At 32.2% G+C, this 6,387-nt stretch overlaps 1 protein-coding gene across 1 annotated transcript in view; it reads right to left on the reverse strand.

Moving 5' to 3' along the window:
- LOC107484454 (uncharacterized) overlaps nt 1–6,387 on the reverse strand; it is a 33,131-nt gene that overhangs the window by 4,477 nt on the left and 22,267 nt on the right. The gene's annotated exons all lie outside the window — the stretch shown is intronic.

Consider the following 6,387-nt stretch of genomic DNA (forward strand, 5'->3'; position numbering starts at 1 on the left):
GAGAACAAAGGATTGATGACAACTTCCTATAGGCCTCTAGTAACATCACACTTTATGAAAATGGGCCGGCTTCCATTTGCACAATTGTGATCTTACTAAAGGACACTTGCTCCATATTACACAGGAAAACCTAAAGCTCTGATACCACTTTGTCATGGCCCGAATCCAGCCATAACTGGCGCTCAAGGGACAAGTCCCTCAGCAAGCCAAACGACCAAATTTTCAGAAAAACGGACAGAATTTCCTCTGTTTCTAGGACCTTACCCACATACGTATTAACTCCCTATATCAACAATAAACATCCATTTCCAAAGACAACAACAACAACATACTCCAATCATATCCACAACCAAATATATCCAGAATACGCATCATATATATATATATCAAGTTGATAAGTAGAGTATATAGTTAAAACCATAAGTCTTACATCACCAAATCATAATTACTACCTAAACAGTTCAAGATTCAAAATAACATAACCCACACGAGGATCCTGCCTGTGACATATGGAACATTGACATAATCTAAATTTTGAGTAAAGGTTCCATTACATAATACTTAGCCCTTGGAAAGAAGAAGGGCTCACCAAAATGACTAAGATCTACTGAGGGGCAGGTGGAATGGAACCTGGAATGACTCCTGTATCTGAAAAACATGGGAATATAATAGGGTGAGTTTTGCAACTCAGTGAGCAAACATTATATCTATAACCCACACGAGACAATACAAGTTTTACCATGAAAATTATACTTCTTTTCAGAGATGAGGAATCCATATTAAGTAACTATGCAAATAAATAGATAAATAAGTAAGCAGAATGAACTGAAATGGGAGTTCTCATTCCAGAAGTCAAATCAAATCGAATATTACACATCTAGGGCGGCTCCACCTCTAAGGGTAGCCCTTTCCTCTAGTGTGCCCGTACGGTATAACAGATCCAACGTGTGGCCTACACGTTAGGCTAGCAACGCCCCTGCTAGCTAAGGTCTGAGCCAGATGCATCTAGGTTAACGTCATAACCGCCGTTAACTACGGTTTTCTAGTCAGAGTCTCCCAAACCAATCCAAACCAAATCACTTATAAAAATCTCTAGTGCTTATAACATACTACTAAATTCCATAACAAATCAATTAAAATTTAATTAAAATTTACATAAGGTCAAATAAGAAAACATTTATACTTTACAAAATATATAAATATCGTCTCGTGTGTATTTTTATAAAATTGTAAGTTTCACAAATCAATATTTATTTTCAAAAATTCAGAAATCACAATAATAAAATATTTTCAAACTCCAAAATTAATGATTCAACATAGATATTGATAATAATATATTTAAAAATAATTATAGATATAATATCCACTCACAACTTGATTCAAAAGAACCGGAAGCAACTCTGACCGCGTCAACGAACTACCAAATGATGTCCAATAATTCTACAACTCTAGAAATATGACAATAATGATATTTGTGAGTTACTAATATTGTCAATTAACATAATCTTACTCACCTTGACAAAAGCCCCAATTTTCTTACTCTAATATCCCTAGTTCAGATTTTACTATATCCACATGTATAGAAATGAAAAAAATTGGAGATATAGCTAATTATTGAGTTAAAGAGTTACCTTGAAGCCTCAATAATAATTGGAACTCAAGGATTGAATGGTTCCTTCACTCATTAAGTTGAAATCACATGATTTGGAGGTTTTGAAAAAATAAGATTTTGAATAAACAGAGGTAGAGTAGAGAAGAAAAGAAAGCAAGATGATAAAGGTGAGTTTGATGATATAGGGTGGTTGATGCAAGGAGAAGAGATGAGGAATTATAGTTGAGAAAGGAAGAGAAGAAAGGATTTTTAGTGTTGTTGTTAGGAAGAAATAAAAAGAAGAAATGAAAGAAAGAAGGGGAGTGTCGAAGGAGGGGGGGCACGGAGAAGAGAAAAGAAATGTTTAAGTGGGGGCATGTGCCCCCCACGTGCTCTCCCCCCTTTTTTACTACAATTAAAAATACATATTAACTAAACTCTTTATTTTTTCTTTAAAAATTTTAAAAAAGTTCGATCGGCACCAATTGTTCTAGACTAAATAAGAAGGCTTAATACATGTTTAACCGGCTCTACGACATATGTTAACTTGGGTTGATAAATATTTTTCTAAAATTACAAATGCTTCATTTTATGAATTGATAAATAAAAAATATAAGTATACTATTCACATATGATTAGTCTCAGGATTACTTATTCATATATGGTTCTATTCACAAATCACATTTCAAATTCACCAATACTCATAAAAATAAAAATAAAAATAGAAAAACATCACTCAAATCTTAAAACCATGTTCATTTAACTCCTATAATAAAAAATACACCTTATAAACATATAATTACCACCAATTTATAGGTGTTATAGGTGGTGGTTTACAATACAACTTGTAACAAAAACACACTTTTTAAAAACTTGTATAACTAATAAACTAATCCTGAACATCAACAGTAAAAAGCTTGTGAAAATGCCACTTACATGATTTGTTCAATTTGAACTCTTACCTTTTTTACCTATTCAAACTTTTCAGCGCATATATCAACACAATCAAAATTCAACTTTTAACCAAATTGCTCTGAGCTTATATATGCATGTATTTTAGTTATTTCTTGATTCTTGTATCCATGTAACTCTCATTACTTGTTTAATTAATCATCATTCATGATAATTTTAATGTGGCGGTAATATGAAGTGTAAATTGATTTAAATTTTTTTAATTTAGAAAAAAATAATAAAATATATCTTTTGTCGTTAATATTTTTAAAATATTTTAAAATTATTCTTAGTGATTAATTTGATTCAAGTTAAGGTTGAATCAATGAAGATAAAAATAATCAAAAATAAAATTGGAAAAGAAAAAGTTAACTAACAGTTGATGGTCAAAAAATTGGCAATAAATATAAAATTGAAATTATTTCAAATATTAAAGGTGAAATTGAATCAAATTAAAAATTAAAGATAATTTTAAAAAACGCAAGAACAAAAAACATATTTTATAAAAAAAAACTTGTACCTACACTTTTTAAAAGTTAAAGAGTATTTTTTTAAAAACAAAAGGAGACATTTTTTAAAATTATTAAATTTATACTTATCAAAATTAAAAAAATTAGCATAATATTAGATATTAATAAATTCAAATTTACTCTTATATTTAATTTATTGTGATCTTTTGAAATTTTAAAAATTATTTGACTAAATATAATTATTATTGTTTTTAAAAATTATTTTTAATTTGAATTATTAAATATAAGGTTATAATTTTTAAAAAATTATCTTTGAAAAACTAACTTCTATAAATTATTTTCAACAAATAAAAAATTGATTCATTGGACAGAATCTTGACCTGCAACTGACTGAATCTTGCATATCATCTTGGATCCATTGGATAACCAATTCCACATTAGGAATTTTGAAAAGGTGTAACAAATAATTAGGGTTGTAGTTATTATTAGGGGTGCCAACATGTATTTTATCTGTGGGTATTTAATTCGATTCAATTTGGTCGTGTAGCATTGTCAATCTAATCTGCAACGAGTAAGGTAGGGTATGAGTAAAATTTTCGTGCGGGTCAGGTAGAATGTCACTGACGGTCGGATTTTTGACGGTTTAGAAATTCACAAGAATATAATCGTGTTGTAAGTATAGTTTCTAAACCAACAAAGAATCCTTTCGTACAAAAGTTTGGTTGTCACAAGTAACAAAACCCAATAAAATTTATAACCGAAGTATTTAAACTTCGGGTCGTCTTCTCAAGGAATTGCAGGGAAGTATGATTTATTATTGGTTATGGAAAACAATATTTTTTTATTTTTGAAAGGTTGAACAGGGAAAATAAATTGCAGGAAAAATAAATTAATAAATAGAAAAATTCTTGACAAGATATGAAAACTGGACGTCATATCCTAGTTATCCTTATCAATTATGATGAGAATTGGATTTTGCTCCCACCTTATTAACCTCTAACTATAAAGGTAAATTAAGTGGATGAATCAATTTGATTCCTCAGATCCTAGTCAATTCCTGAGAAAAGACTAGAGTTATTGGAATTCAAATTAATTGACAAAGATAACAATTATCAATCACAATGAGTTTGATAACTCAAGTGTCTGCAATTAATCAATTCATGAATTAAAGCCAAGAATATAAAAAGCTAAGAAAAATCATAGATCTGAAATACCTCAAATTATATTTAAACATAAATTCAAATCTAACATGAAAGGGTTCATAAGCCAAAACATGAGTCAAATACAAGTAAAAGCATTAGAGTTACTAAAAGTAGAAGAGAAATATAAATTAAAGTAACATTGAACCTGGAGTGAAGATGAAATAGCCTAAAACTAATAGAAATCCTAAATCCTAAATCCTAAGAGAGAGGAGAGAGCCTCTCTCTCTCTCTAGAAACTACATCTAAAAACCTAAAATTGTGAATTATGAATGAGTCTAATGTTGTCCTGAGTCTCTGCATGTTTCCTGGCTTTAATCTGTGTTTTTGGGTCAAAAACTGGGTCAAAACACGGCCTGAAATTGCCCCCAGCGATTTCTGTTAATTCTGCATATCACGCATGTCACGCGTATGCGTCATCCACGCGTGCGCGTCATTCAGCGTTTTCCGTGCCACGCGTACGCGTCGTCCATGTGTTCGCGTCATTCATGCAGATTCCAATCCACGCGTTCGCATCAGGCACGCGAACGCGTCACTGTGATTTTCTCCATTTCACGCGGTCGCGTTAGCCATGCGTCTGCGTCGGTGTTCGCTGGTCATCTCCTTGGTTTCTTGAGTTCCTTCCATTTTTGCAAGCTTCCTCTCTATTCTCTAAGCCATTCTTACCCTATGAAGCCTGAAACACTTCACACACATATCATGGCATCGAATGGTAATAAGAGATTATTAAACTAAACAAATTAAAGACTCTAGGAAGCAAGTTTTCAACCATAGATCAAGACTAGGAAGGAGTTGTAAAGCCATGCAAATTATATGAATAAGTGGGTAAAGACTTGATAAAAACCACTTGATTAAACACAAGATAAACCATAAAATAGTGGTTTATCAATCTCCCCACATTTAAACATTAGCATATCCTCATGCTTAGCTTAGGGAGATAAAATAAATAAGTAGGGAAAAGCAAGACTCATACAATGCAACCTATGAATGTGAATGCAACTATATGCTAAGACGTTTCTATCTACTTGGTTAAAAGCAAACAAGTTATCCAAGACAAATACAAACCAAATTTCACTAATTCAAATCATACAATAAAAAGTAAGTAAACTTGTAAGAAGATAGCTCATGAAAGCAGGGAACATAGAATCAAGCACTGAACCCTTACTGGTAGTGTATATCACTTTAACTCTCAAGTGTCTAGGGTCAATCACTATACTCTTCCCTAGTCATGTTTTCTAAACCTTGTTCTTCATCTAACCAATCAATAAATATTTAGCATACCAATGCAAACATCATGAGATCTTTTCAGGGTTGTAATGGGGTTGAAGTAAAGGTAAGGATGCATGTTTGGCCAAGTGAGCTATAATATGAAGCTTTGACTAACCTAAGCTCTTACCTAACATACATACACACACACACACTCTCTCTCTATGTAATTCTAAAATCATACCTAACTACCCATAATTCCCACTTTTGTATCACATACTCATGTACCAAAATTTTGATATTTCTTTACTTTTATCACATGTGCATTGATCTTTTATTAAAGCTTAACATTTGGGTAATTTTGTCCCCTTGTTTATTTACTTATTTATTGAATATTTTTGGATTTTTTTAAATCTGACAAATAAACATAACTTATCAATGCACATAGACTTTTAATTTTTCTGGTTTTATGATGAGCGGATAATATGTACGCTTTTTGGCATTGTTTTTAGTATGTTTTTAGTAGTTTTAGTTGAGTTCTTAGTATATTTTTATTAGTTTTTAGTTAAAATTCACTTTTCTGGACTTTACTATGAGTTTGTGTGTTTTTCTGCAATTTCAGGTATTTTCTGGCTGAAATTGAGGGACCTGAGCAAAAATCTGATTCAGAGACTGAAAAGGACTGCAGATGCTGTTGGATTCTGACCTCCCTGCATTCGAAGTGGATTTTCTGGAGCTACAGAAGCCCAATTGGCGCGCTCTCAACGGCGTTGGAAAGTAGACATCCTGGGCTTTCCAGCAATATATGATAGTCCATACTTTGCCCAAGATTTGATGGCCCAAACCGGCGTTCAAAGTCACCCTCAGAATTCCCAGCGTTAAACGCCGGAACTGGCACCAAAATGGGAGTTAAACGCCCAAACTGGCACCAAAGCTGGCGTTTAACTCCAAGAAGAGTCTCTACACGAAA

This window comes from Arachis duranensis, chromosome 4 (genome assembly GCF_000817695.3).
Source record: "Arachis duranensis cultivar V14167 chromosome 4, aradu.V14167.gnm2.J7QH, whole genome shotgun sequence".
NCBI lineage: Eukaryota > Viridiplantae > Streptophyta > Magnoliopsida > Fabales > Fabaceae > Arachis > Arachis duranensis.